General features: G+C 36.0%; 1 long non-coding RNA gene across 1 annotated transcript in view; it reads left to right on the forward strand.

Annotated features, from left to right (window-relative positions):
- Positions 1-14,534, forward strand: part of LOC119538695 — a 31,688-nt gene that overhangs the window by 3,141 nt on the left and 14,013 nt on the right. The window lies entirely within an intron of this gene.

Consider the following 14,534-nt stretch of genomic DNA (forward strand, 5'->3'; position numbering starts at 1 on the left):
TACCAGAGAGTGTATACATTATTTTATTTGACAGGTGGTATTTTTATTTCTTTAGCAGACTTATGGGCTTTAGAATTATTACAGCTTTGTAAAGTAGTATTACAGTCTGAGTCATGAGATCATTCATTTTGCCTGATTACATCAACTCACTCTGTCATTAGGGAGTGAAAGAAGTGCATTATCAAAATTGTCATTTTGATTATATATATTAGAGAAAATGAATCAAACTTCTGAGAATTAAGCTTTCACAACCTGTTAAAAATTGACTGTAAGTAAAAAAATTGGTAGCAGAGCAGGAATGATTAGAGAAAAGTTTTGAATATATTTAATAAAACCACCAGAGATCTGAGGAATAGTAAGTTTGGAAGATTTAAACAATTAAAATTCATGTAGAATTTTTAAAAACTGCTTTTTTTAGGTATAACTTAAATATCATAAAATTCACCTGATTGAAGTATATAATTCAATTTTTGGTGAATTTAGAGAGTTGTGCAGACATCACCACAGTCCAGGTTTAGAACATTTTCATCATCTGAAAAAGATCCTGAGTGTCTACTCTTTGTGGCCAATCTTGGCTCCTACCTCTAGACCCAGGCAGCCATTATTCTGCTTTTTGTCTCTATAAATTTACCTTTTCTGAATACTTCATATAAATGGAATCATACCATATGTGTGTTTTATGTCTTCTTTCACTTAGCATAATGTTTTTATGGTTCATTTATGTTCTAGTGTGTATCAATACTTCATTCCTTTTTATGTCTGAATAATATTCTATCATATGGCTATATACTACATTTTGTTTATCCATCAGTTGATGGACATTTGAGTTATTTCCTCTTTGGGGCTATTAATAATTCTGCTTTGTGTGAACATATGTTTTCATTTCTCTTGAGTATATACCTTAAAGTGGAATTGCTGGGTCGTATGGTAAACTTACATTTAGCATTTTAAGAAACGCGAAATGGTTTTCTAAAATGGCTGTACTATTTTACATTCCTACAAGCAAAGTATAAGGATTCCAGTTTTTCCCTCATCCTCCCCAACACTTGTTATTATCTGACTTTTTAAGTATAGTCATCTTGGTGGGTGTAAAATGGTGTCTCATTGTGGTTTTAATTTGCATTTCCTTAATGACTAATGATGTTGAGCACCTTTTCATATAGTTATTAACCATTCCTGTCTCTCTCTGGTGAAAATGTCTATTAAAATCTTTTGCCCATTTTAAAATTGGTTAGTTTTCTTGTTGATGAGTTATAAGAGTTCTTATTCTGGATAAGAGTCCTTTATCAGATGCATGATTTATAAATATTTTCTCATGCCAGTCTTTGACATGCCTTTCCTTTTCTTAATGGTATCTTTTGATGGGCAAAATTTGTAATTTTTATATTAATTTCTTCTTTTATGGCTCTTGCTTTTGTTTTCATGTCTAAAAAAATCTTTACCTGAACCAAGGTCATGAGGATTTTCTCCTATGTTTTCTTCTAAAAGTTTTATCTTTTAGTTTTTACATTTAGGTCTATGCCATTTTGCATTAAATTTTGTGTACAATGTGAGATGAGGGTCTAAATTCATCTCTTTGCATACAGATACCCAATTATACCAGCACCATTTGTTGAAAAGATTAACCTTTTCTCTTTAAATTGCCTTATCAACTTTATTGAAATCAATTGACCATAAATATAAGGTTAATTTCTGGACTTTCAGTTCTCTTTCATTGATCTTTCAAGGTATTGGTCTATCCTTATGCCAGTAGCACACTGTCTTGATTATTCTAGCTCTATTTTAAGTTTTGAAATTGGCAAGTATAAATATACTACCTTTGTTTTTCTTTTTCAAAAATTGTTTTGGTGTTCTGGGTCCTTTGCATTTCTATAAAATTTTAGGATTAGCTTGTAAAGTTTTGCAAAATAACTGTTGAGATTTTGATAGGAGTTGCATTGAATCAATTTGGGGAGAATTACAGAATTCAAAAGCTCAGTATTTCTCAATTGATGCAGAAGAGGCATTTGATAAAATCCAGCACCCTTTCTTGATAAAAACGCTTAGAAAACTAGAAATAGAAGGAAACTTTCTCAACATGATGAAGAACATATATGAAAAACTCACAGCTAATATCATACTCAATGGTGAAAGACTGAAAACTTTCCCTCTAAGATCAGGAACAAGTAAGGATGCCCAGTGTCACCACTGTTAATCAACATTAAACAGGAAGTTCAAGTCAAAGCAGTTAGGCAAGAAAAAGAAATAAATGGCATCCAGATTGGAGAGGAAGAGGTAAAACTTTCCCTATTTGCAGATGACGTGAACCTATGTATAGAAAATCCTGAAAACTCTACAACAAAGCTACTAGAGCTAATAAACCAGTTCAGCAATATGGCAGGGTACAAGATCAACACACAAAAATCAGTAGTGTTTCTATACACAAGTTGTGAACAATCTTAAAAGGAAATTAAGAAAAAGATTCCTTTTACACTAGCAAAAGGAATCAAATATCCAGGAATAAATTTAACCAAGGACATAAAGGACTTATATACAGAACCCTACAAAACATTGCTAAAAAATTTTAAAAAGACCGAATAAGTAGAAGGACATTCCATGTTCATGGATTGGAAGACTAAATATAATCAAGATGTCAAGTCGACCAAAGTGATTTACAGAATTTTTAATGCAATCTCAATCAAAATTCTAACAGTCTTCACTGAAGAAATGGAAAAGCTGATAATCAAATTATATCAAAGAGTAAGTGGCCTTGAAAAGCCAAAAATATCTTAAAAGAGAAGAACAAAGTTGGAAGACTCATACTTCCCAATTTTAAAATTTACCACAAAGCTTCAGTGGTCAAAACAGCATAGTACTGTACAAGGACAGACTTACAGACAAATGGAATCAAATTCAGAGTTCATAAATAGGCTCTCACATTTATGGCCAATTGATTTTTGACAAGGGCACCGAGTTCATTCAATTGAGAAAGAATAGCCTCTTCAACAAATGATACTTGGAAAACTGGATGTGCACATGCAACAGAATGGAACCCTGCCACACAACATATTAAAAAATTAGCTCAAAATGGATCAAAGACCTAAATGTAAGATCCAGGACTATAAAACTCTTGGAAGAAAACATAGGGAAGTATCTTCAGGACCTTGTGTTAGGCAATAGTTTCTTAGACTATATACCCAAAGCACAAACAACAAAAGAAAAAAAAAAAAAAAACAGATAAATGAGACTCCATCAAGATTGAAATCTTTTATGCATCAAAAGACTTCATCATTAAAGTAAAAAGACAACTTACAGAATGGGAGAAAATAATTGAAAACCACATATCTGAAAAGGGTTTAATATCCAGAAAATATATATATAAAATCCTACAACTCAACAGCTAAAAGACAAACAACACAATTAAAAAATGGGCAAAAGAACTGAATAGACATTTCTCTGAAGAAGATAAAGAAATGGCCAAAAAGCACATGAAAATATGTTCAACATCATTAGCCATTAGGGAAATGGAAATCAAACCTATGAGGAGATTACATTTCACACTCACTAAAATGGCTACTATTAAAAAAATGAAAAAATAACAAGTGTTGGAAAGGATGTGGAGAAATAGGAGCACTCATTCATTGTTGGTGGGACTGTAAAATGGTGCAGCTACTATGGAAAAAAGTTTGGCAGTTCCTCAGAAAATTAAGTATAGAATTACCATGTGATATGGCAATCCCACTTCTAGGTATATACCCTAAAGAATTGAAAATAGGAACTTGAGCAGATATTGGCACACTGATGTTCATAGCAGCATTATTCACAATTTCCAGAAACTGGAAGCAACCCAAGCATCATCAACAGATGAATGGATAAACAAAATGTGGTATAAACACATGATGGAATATTATTCAGCTCTAAAAAGGAATGATGTTCTGATACATATGTCAACATAGATGAACTTTGAAGATATCATGTTGAATGAAATAAGCCAGACACTAAAGGACAGATATTGTATGAACTCACTGATGTGAAACAATTAGAATAAGCAAATTTGCAGAGTCAGGAACTAGAATACAGGGGCCAGGGTGGGAGTAGAGAATGGGAGTTAATTCTTAATTGATGCAGAGTTTCTGTTTGGGGTGATGGAAAAGTTTTAGTAGTTGTTCTGTTTGCTGAAGCTGCTATTATGCAAAATACCAGAAATGGATTGACTTTTATAAAGGAGGTTTATTAAGTTACAGATTTACAGTTCTAAGGCCATAAATGTGTCCAAACTAAGGCATCAACAAGAGGATACCTTCACTGAGGAAAGGCTGATGGCATCTGGGATTCCTCTGTCATATGGGTAGGCACATGGCCAGAGTCTGCTGGGCCTCTCCCGGGGTTAGCTTCTCGTCTTAGTTGCTTTCTCCAAAATGTCTCTGGGCTTCTGTGTTGGCTCCTCTCTCTCAGCTACTGTGCATTCTTGCTTGTTTCTCCCAGGGCATTTCTGTCTGAGCATCTGGGGGTCCTCTCTCAGCTTCTCCAGGGCAAACTCTGAGCTTCATCTCTTAGCTTAGCATCTCCAACATCCTTTTGTCTGCATCTCCCAGTGTCTCCAAGAGTCTGGGTCTGCGTGGACTCTCAGCTCTCTTAAGGACTCCAGTGATCTAATTAAGACCTGCCCTGAATGGGCAGGGTCACACCTCCAAGAATAATCTAATCAAAGGTCTCACCCACAGTTGGGTCGGTCACATCTCTATGGCAACAACCTAATCAAAAGGTCCCACCAACAATAAGTCTGCATTCACAAGACTGGATTAAAAGAACATGGCCTTTCCTGGGGTACCTAACAGTTTCAAACCAGCACAGTAGTGTATAGTGATGATGGTAGCTGTTCTAGTTTGCTAATGCTGCAGAATGCAAAACACCAGAGATGGATAGGCTTTTATAAAATGGGGATTTATTTCGCTACACAGTTACAGTCTTAAGGCCACAAAACATCCAAGGTAACACCTCAGCAATCGGGTACCTTCACCGGAGGATGGCCAATGGCGTCCGGAAAACTTCTGCTAGCTAGGAAGGCAGCTGGCGTCTGCTCCAAAGCTCTGGCCTCAAAATGGCTTTCTCCCAGGACGTTCCTCTCTAGCAAGCTTGCTCCTCTTCAAAACATCACTCCCAGCTGCACTCAGTTTCCTCTCTTTGAGTCAGCTCATTTATATAGCTCCACCGATCAAGGCCCACCCCAAATGGGCGGGGCCACGCCTCCATGGGAACATCTCATCAAAATCATCACCCACAGCTCGGTGGGGCACATTCCAAGGAAATCTAACCAGCACCGAAATGTCTGTCCCACAAGACCACAAAGATAATGGCATTTGGGGGACACAATACATTCAAACCGGCACAGTAGCACAATGTGAAAGAAATTGACACTACTAAATTAATATACAGACATATCTCATTTAATTGTGCTTCACTTTATTGCATTTCGCAGATACTGTGTTTTTTTAAAAGTTGAAGGTTTGTGGCAGCCCTACATTGAGCAAGTTTATCAGCACCATTTTTCCAACAACATGTGCTCACTTCGTGTCTCTGTGTCACATTTTAATTAAAGTATGTACACTGTTTTTTAGATGTAAGGCTGTTGCAGACTTACTAGATTACAGTGTAGTGTAAAAATAACTTTTTTATGCACTGGGAAACTAAAAATTTTGTGTGACTTGCTTTATTGCAATATTTGCTTTATTGTAGTGGTTTGGAAATAAACCTGCAGTATTTCTGAAGTATGCTTATATCTGAATGTGATTAAAAGGAGAAATTTTAGGTTGTATGTATGTTGCTAAAACAACAACAAAAAACAACCATAGGAGTATACAACACAAATAGTGAACTCTAATGTAAACTATGGATTATAGCTAATAGTACATTATAATAATATTCTCTCATTAATTGTAACAAAGATAAATGCAAAATGTTAAATCATGTTGTTTGTACATGGTTTTTCTGTAAATCTATGATTTTTCTAATAAATTAGTATCATTTATTGTTATGACTACAATACTCCACAAATAGAAAAAGAAGGCTTATTGCTATTGTAATGATTTTTGCATATCAATCTTGTATCCTGTTACCTTGTTGAACTCATTTATTAGTACTAGGAATTTTTTTGGTGGATTTTTTAGTATTTTCTCCTTACAGAATCAAGTTGTCTATGAATAAAGACAGAGTAACTTTTTCCTTTTCAGTCTGGGTTTCCTTTCCTTGCCTGATTACACCTGCTAGAACGTCCAGTGCAGTGTTGAAGTGGCAAAAGCAAACCTCGTTGCCTTGTTCCCAATTTTAAGGGGAAAACATTCATCCTTTACCATTAAGTATGGTGTTAGCTGTAGGTTTTTCTTATGCACCTTTTATCGGGTTGAGTTAGTTTCCTTTTATTTCTAGTTTGTTGAACGTTTGAATCAAGAATGATGTTAAATTTTGTCAAATGTTTTTTCTTTATCTGTTGAGATGATCATGTGGTTTTTGTCCTTTATTCTCTTAATATGTTACATTACTTTAATTCATTTTTGGATTTAAGCCACTCTTTTATGCTTAGGATAAATCCCCCTTGGACATGATGTATAATCTTTTTTATGTTACTGGTCTTGGTTTGCTGATATGTTATTGAGGGATTTTGTGAGCGATTCTGATCTCTCATTTTCTTCTTTGTGGTCATTGTTTTTGGTTTCAGGGTAATATTGACCTCATAGAACGATTTGGAAAGGGTTTCCTCCTCCTCTGTTTTCTGGGAGAGTTTGTGAGGAATTAGTATTATTCTTTAAAATTGAAACCCTCTGGGCCTGTACTTTTCTTTATAGCGAGATTTTCAATTATTGTTTTAGTTTCTCAGCTGCTAAAACAAATACCATGAAATAGGTTGACTTAATAAGAAGAATTTATTGCCTCACAGTTTCAGAGACTGGAAGGTTTGCTTCCTCCTTGGGTTGGTACCTTCAAACTGACCAGCAATCTTGGGGTTCCTTGGCTTTCTGTCACATGGCAATGCATGAGGCAGTGTCTTTTCCTTTCTTTTCTGGGGTCCCTTAACATCCAACTTCTGGCTGCTCCCCTTGGCTACTCTTTCTGTCTCTCTGAATTTCATTCTGCTTACAAAGGACACTAGTAATGTGGATTAAAACTCAATATAGAGTGGTATATAGGATTCAGTTAGGCCACACCTTAACTGAAGTAACAGCTTCCAGAAATCCTATTTACAGTGGGTCCACACCCACAGGATCAGAGGTTGGGACCTGAACATGCCTTTTGTGGGGGACATGATTCAATCCCCAACAATTACTAATAAAGTTTTTTTACTTATTATTGGTCTATTCAGGTTTTCTGTTTCTTCTTGAGACAATTTCAATAATTTGTGTCTTCCAAAAATTTGTCCATTTCATTTAATTTGTCCAATTTGTTGGCACAAAATTATTCATAATGTTCCTTTATAATCCTTTTAATTTCTGTAAGGTCTGATTTTGGTAATCTATGTCTTTTTCTCTTATTTTTCTTGGTCATTCTAGTTGAAGTTTTGTCAAATTTTAATATCTTTTCCAAGAACCAACTTTTGGTTTCAATGATTTCCTCTATTTTATTATTTTCTATTTCATTGATTTCTGCTTAGTCGTTATTACTCCCTTCTTTCTGCTTGCTTTGGGTTTAGTTTCAACTTTTTATAGTTTCTTTAGGTACAAGCTACATGATTGATTTGAATTCTTTTTTTCTGATACTGTCATCTAAAGCTATAAATTTCCCTCTAATCACTGTTTTAGCCACTTCACATACATTTTTTAAATTTATTTATTTTACTAGAAAAGTTGTGGGTTTACAGAACAATATGCATAAAATACAGGATTCCCATATACCACTCTATATTAGCACCTTGCTTTGGTTTAGTGCATTTGTTAAAATTGATGAAAGCACATTTTATAATTTTACTATTAACTGTAGTCCATGGTCTTACTTAGGGTTCACTTGTGTTGTGCAGTTCCATGGATTTTTAAAAATTTTTTTTATTATAGTAACGTATATACAACCTAAATTTCCCCCTTTTAACCGCATTTTGATATGTTTTATTTTTCTTTTCATTCAGTTCAAAACATTTTCTGATTTCCCTTGTTATTTTTTCTGTCACCCATGGGTTATTTGCAGGCATGTTGTTTAATTGTCAAATATTTGTGGATTCTCCAAATTTCTTTCTATTGTTCATTTCTAATTTAATTCTGTTGTGGTTAGGTAACATACTTTGTATTATTTCAGTCCTTTTAACTTTATTAAGACTTGTTATATGGCCTAGCATATGGTCTATTTTGGAGAATGTTCTGTGTGTGCTTAAAAAAATGTGTACTTTGCTGTTGTTTGGTAGCTCATTCTATAGTTGTCAGTTAGGTCAAGTTGGTCACCAGTGTTGTTCTGTATCTTTACTGATTTTTTGTCTGTTCTTTCTGTTGTTGAGAGTGAGGTATTAAAGCCTCAACCTATTATTGTCTAATTATCTACTTCCTCAGTTCTGTCAGTTTTTGTTTTGTGTGTTTTGAGTCTGTTGTTAGGATCATATACATTTATAATTGTTGTATCTTCCTGACATTGTGACCTTTTATCACTGTTATATGATCCATTTTGTCTCTAGTGATATTTCTTCTTCAAGTCTATTTTGTCTGATATTATTATAGGTACTCAACCTTATGGTTACTGTTTGCATGGCATACTTATTTCCATCTTTTTTCTTTTAACATCTTAATGTGTTTGATTCTAAGTTGTGTCTCTTCTAGACAGCATATAGTTGGTTCTTGCTTTCTAATCTACTCTGACAATTCTGCTTTTAGAATGGGATGTTGAGACTACTCACATTAATGGCATTATTGGTATGGTTGGATTTACAATTACTCCTGTCTTTTTTCCCTTTGGTTACTCTTTGACCTCTTTCTTTTGTGTTAAATAAATAAATGAATAAATAAATATTTTCTAGTGTATACTTTAATTCTTCTGTTGATTTTTTAAACTATTTTTTGAGTTGTTTTCTTAGAGATTGCTCTAAGGATTACTTCAAACATCTTAATTTATTACAGTCTACTTCAGATTAGTAGTATGTTAATTCTGGCAAAATATATACATGATTTTCCAATATAGCTTGGTATCTTCCCTCCTCCCTTGTGCCATTATATTGCCTCTACCTATGCTATAAACCCAACAAAATGGCATTATTTATTGGTTTATGCAATCTTAATGTTTTTCCTTAAATTTTGGAAATTTCCTATCACTTTTTTCTTTAAATATGTTTTCTACCCCTTTCTCTCTCTCTCATTTCTTTCAAGAATTCCCATTACATGTATATTGGTCTGCTTGATGGTGCCCCACAGGTCTCTGAGGCTTGCTCATTTTTATTCATTCTTTTTCCTTTCTTCACATTGGATAATCTTTGCTGATCTGTTTTCAAGTTCACTGATTTTGTTTCCTTGCAAGCTCAAATCTGCTGTTGAGCCACTTGAGTGAATTTTTCATTTCAGTTATTGTGCTTTTCAATCCCAGAATTTCTATTTGTTTTGTTTTTTTAATATGTTTCTCTTGAGAGAAACTAAGATGGCGGCTAGGAGAGACAGGGCAAAAATCACCTCCATGAAAAATACTAGATAGAGGCCAGAAAGTGACCCAGAACACCAGTTCCAGCAATGCACCAGCTGGACAAGGTCTGCTAAATCCACAGGGACCGTGTACTTGGTGGAACCGGGAGTCTGCGTTCTGAAACGAGTGAGTAAGCCTGCTGAATGTCCAGCAGCCATGCTGCAGTGTGGGGAAACCATGGGTTGGCGTTTGGAGGTGGACTAGTTCTTTTTTAAAAAAACCCAAAAGTGGCTACAGATATGGCAGTGAGAACCACCCAGTGAAGCGTGGCAGGAAAGGACTGCGCGAACACCTCAGTGTCTGGCGTGGAAGATAGCCTTTCATGCACCCACTGCCAGTTGTCTCGGAATGAGAAGGGCAGAGGTGAGCCAAAAGGGGAAAAAATCCACACCTCTTGCAGCTATCTTCCCAAAGCCGCTCCAAGGGACCCAGTGTGACGGGGAAGTGTTTCTGGCAACACCGCGCACACGCCACAATATCGGGCATGGACAATAGCCTTCCACGCACCCACAGCTAATTGTCCCAGAGCTGGGAAGGCGGAGCTGTGTGAAAAGGGGGAAATTAACACACCCCATTCAGCTGTCTTTACAGCAGGGTGGGAACGCCCCTGCATGGCCCAGAGGCCCAGGGCTTCCCTTGAGGGACAACATGCACTTGTGATGTAGCACAGCCTTCCCTCGGCAGAGGCCCTAGAAGGTCACGGCTGGGAAGAGCAACCCACCCAGAAATCCCAGGGACCCTGCCCCAATACCAAAAACTTGTGGATCTGCGGCAGAGACAATCCGTAGCGAGACTGAAATGAAGGTTTAGGACTCTTGCAACAGCCTTCAATCTCCAAGAATACCTGGGAAGTTTGATTATTAAAGCTGCCCTGCCTCCCTAACCGCTCAGACACATGCCCCACATTCAGGGCAGACAGCACCAACAACACACCCAAACTTGGTGCACCAATTGGACCCCACAAGAATCAGATCCCCACACACCACAAAGACAAAGTTGGGGAGAACTGACTTGAGGGGAATAGGTGACTCTTAGATGCCATCTGCTGGTTAGTTAGAGAAAGTGTACTACACCAAGCTGTAGATCTGACAAATTAAAGATTAGACTTTGAATAATCCTACATATCCTAAAAGAACCCTATCAAGTAAAGCAAATGCTAAGAGGCCAAAAACAACAGAAAATTTTAAAGCATATGGAAAAAACCAGACAATATTGATAACCCAAACCAAATACCCAAATCATAAGATCAGAGGAGACACAGTACTTGGAGTAATTAATCAAGAACTAAAGACAAACAACAGAGCATGGCACAGGATATAAAGGACATGAAGAAGACCCTAGAAGAGCATAAAGAAGAAATTGCAAGAGTAAATAAAATAGATGATCTTATGGAAATAAAATAAACTTTTATTTCCAAATTAAAAGGATTCTGAATACTATAGTACAAGACTAGAGGAAGTTGAACAACAACTCAGCAACCTCAAGAACCACAGAATGGAAAACGAAAGAACAAAAGAAAGAATGGAGAAAAGAATCAAAAAAATCGAAATGGATCTCAGGGATACGATAGATAAAATAAAACGTCCAAACTTAAGACTCATTGGTGTCTCAGAAGGGGAAGAGAAGGGTAAAGGTCTAGAAAGAGTATTCAAAGAAATTGTTGGGGAAAACTTCCCAAACCTTATACACAATATAAATACACAAAGCATAAATGCCCAGCGAACTCTAAATAGACTAAATCCAAATAAACCCACTCCGAGACATATTCTGATCAGACTGTCAAATACTGAAGAGAAGGAGCAAGTTCTGAAAGCAGCAAGAGAAAAGCAATTCACCACATACAAAGGAAACAACATAAGACTACTCAGCGGCCACCATGGAGGCGAGAAGGCAGTGGCATTACATATTTAAAATTCTGAGAGAGAAAAATCTCCAACCAAGAATACTTTATCCAGCAAAATTCTCCTTCAAATTTGAGGGAGAGCTTAAATTTTTCACAGACAAACAAATGTTGAGATACTTTGCCAATAAAAGACCTGCCCTGCTTCAGATTCTAAAGGAAGCCCTACCAACAGAGAGACAAAGAAAGGAGAAAGAGATCTAGAGAATTTTAACAGACATATAGTACCTTACATCTCAAATCACCAGGACACTCATTTTTCTCTAGTGATCACAGATCTTTCTCCAGAAGGGACCATAAGCTGGGACATAAAACAAGCCTCAAGAAATTAAAAAAAAAAAAATTGAATATACTCAAAGCACATTCTCCAAGCACAATGGAATGCAAATAGAAGTCAATAATTTTTGAACTGTAACTCCACTATTTACTTCCTACATGATTGAAAATACACAAACTCTAATGACAAATCAGTGGTTTTGAACTCAACGTAAAATATGTAATTTTAGACAACTTTATAAAGGTGGGGGAATGGAGGAGTATAGGAACATAGTTTACGTGTCCTATTGAAATGAAGGTGGTATCAAAGAAAAACAAGATTGTTATGGATTTAAGAGGTTAATTTTAAGCCCCACAGTAAACACAAAGAAATTATCAGGGAATATAACCATGAGATGAAAAGTAGAGTATGGATTAAGAGAAATGGGGGAAGGGGCAATAGGGAGTTAAGAAATGAGTGTAGGGTTGCTGTCTGAGGTGAAGGGAAATTTCTAGTAAAGGATGGTGGGAAAGAGCATTACAACATTCTAAATGTGATTAATCCCACTAATGGAAGGCTAGGGAGAGGGTGGAATGGGAAGATTTAGGCTGTATATATGTTTCCACAATTGAAAAAAAAAAAGACAGTCTAAATAGATGACAATTGAATGCCAAGGATGAACCTGGATGGGATTCGAGGATGGAGGACAGGAGGCTCAAAGGGACACAGTTAAGACATAAGGAAAAGGAAATATAGAATATAAGCTTTGTATCATTGTTGAATCTCTTGTACTTAGCTGCACTTAATGGGATTGCATAAAAGAATGTTCTTATTCATGGGAAGTGTATATGTGAATTATAGTGTTTGTTCAAGGGTGTGTGCAGCTAGCTCTCATACGTTCAGAAGACAGAGCAATAGATGATGGATGATAGATAGGGAGGGAGGGAGGGAGGGAGGGAAAGAAATAGCAATGTGACAGCATGTTAAAGTTGGTGGATTGGGCTGTCGGGGGAGGGGGTCAGGGTATGATGGAATTCTGTGTATGGGGTTAGTATTGTTTTTGCAACTGTTCCTATACCTTTGAATTTATTAAAAAAAAAAAAAAACTGGAAAATAAAAATGAGGGGGAGATGAAAACATTCCGGGATAATCAAAAGCTGAGGGACTTCATTACCAGTAGATCAATCCTATAAGAAATGCTAAAGGGAACTGAGCAGGCTGAAAGGAAGGGACACTAAACAATTGACTGAAACCACATGAAGAAATAAAGATTTCCAGTAAAGATCACATGGTAAATATAAATACCAATATTACTGTATTTTTTATTTGTAACTCCTCTGTTTACTTCCTACAGGATCTAAAATACATAAAGTGTAGTGAGAAATCAGTGGTTTTGGACTCAGTGTAAAATATGTAATTTTTGACAAGAACTACATAAAGGTAGGGGGATGGAGAAGTATAGGAACATAGTTTATGTGTCCTATTGAAGTTAAGTTGGTATCAAAGAAAACAAGATTGTTATAGACTTAAGATGTTAAATCTAAGCCCCACAGTAAACCCAAAGAAAGTATCAGAGAATATGATCATAGAGATGAAAAGTAGAGTATGGGTTATGAGAAGTGGGGGAAGGGGCAATGGGGAGTTAATAAGAAATGAGTGTAGGGTTTCTTCTTGGGGTGAAGGGAAATTTCTAGTAATGGATGGTGGGAAGGTGACGGCATTGCAACATTGTGAATGTGATTAATCCCGCTAAATGGAATGCTTGGGAGGGGTTGGAATGGGAAGATTTATGCTGTATATGTTTCCACAATTGAAAAACAGACAGTCTAAATAGATAATGACAGTTAAATGCCATAGATGATCCTGAATGAGATCTAGGAATAGAGGAGAAAAGGCTCAAAAGGATACAATTAAGACTTAAGAAAAAAATGAAATATAGGATGTAAGCTTTATATCAATGTTAAATTTCTTGAACTTAACTACACTTAATGTGATTACATAAATGAATATTCTTGTTCATAGGAAATGTATATGTGAATTATATTATTTGTTCAAGGTTGTATGCAACTTGCTCTCATATGTTCAGAAGACAGAGCAATAGAAGATGGGTGATAGACAGGGAAGGAAAGAAAGAAATGGTAAAGTGACAAAACATTAAAGTTGGTAGATTGGGGTGTCGGTAGAGGGGTGTTGGGGTATGCTGGAGTTCTGTGTATGGGGTTTGTTTTGCGACTGTTACTGTAAGTTTGAATTTATTTAAAAAAATAAAAATAAATAAAAAATATCTTTCTCTTTACTGGTATTCTCTGTTGAGTCATTGTTGTCATACTTTCCTTTCATTCTTTAAACATGGTATTGTTTAGTTCTTTAAGTGTAGTTCTAATAGCTGTTGAAATCTTTTTCTGCTAAGTCTAACATCTGGGTCCCCTCATAGTTTCTGTTAATTTCATCTTTTTTTCTATGTATGGGCCACACTCTTGTATTTGTTTGCACGGATCATAATTTTTTGTTGAAAACTGAAACTTTTAGATCAGAGGCCGGCAAACTTTTTTCTATATAGGGCCAGATAGTAAATATTTTAGGCTTTGAAGTTCAGGTGATCTTTGTTGCAACTATTGACTCTACTGCTATAGTGCAAAAGCAGTCACAGGCAATATGTAACATAATAAGTGTGGCCATCTTCCAATAAAACTTCCAATAAGGGGGTGGGCTATATTTGGCCCATGAACTATAGTTTTAGATAATATGGAAACTCTG

This window comes from Choloepus didactylus, chromosome 6 (assembly GCF_015220235.1).
Source record: "Choloepus didactylus isolate mChoDid1 chromosome 6, mChoDid1.pri, whole genome shotgun sequence".
NCBI lineage: Eukaryota > Metazoa > Chordata > Mammalia > Pilosa > Megalonychidae > Choloepus > Choloepus didactylus.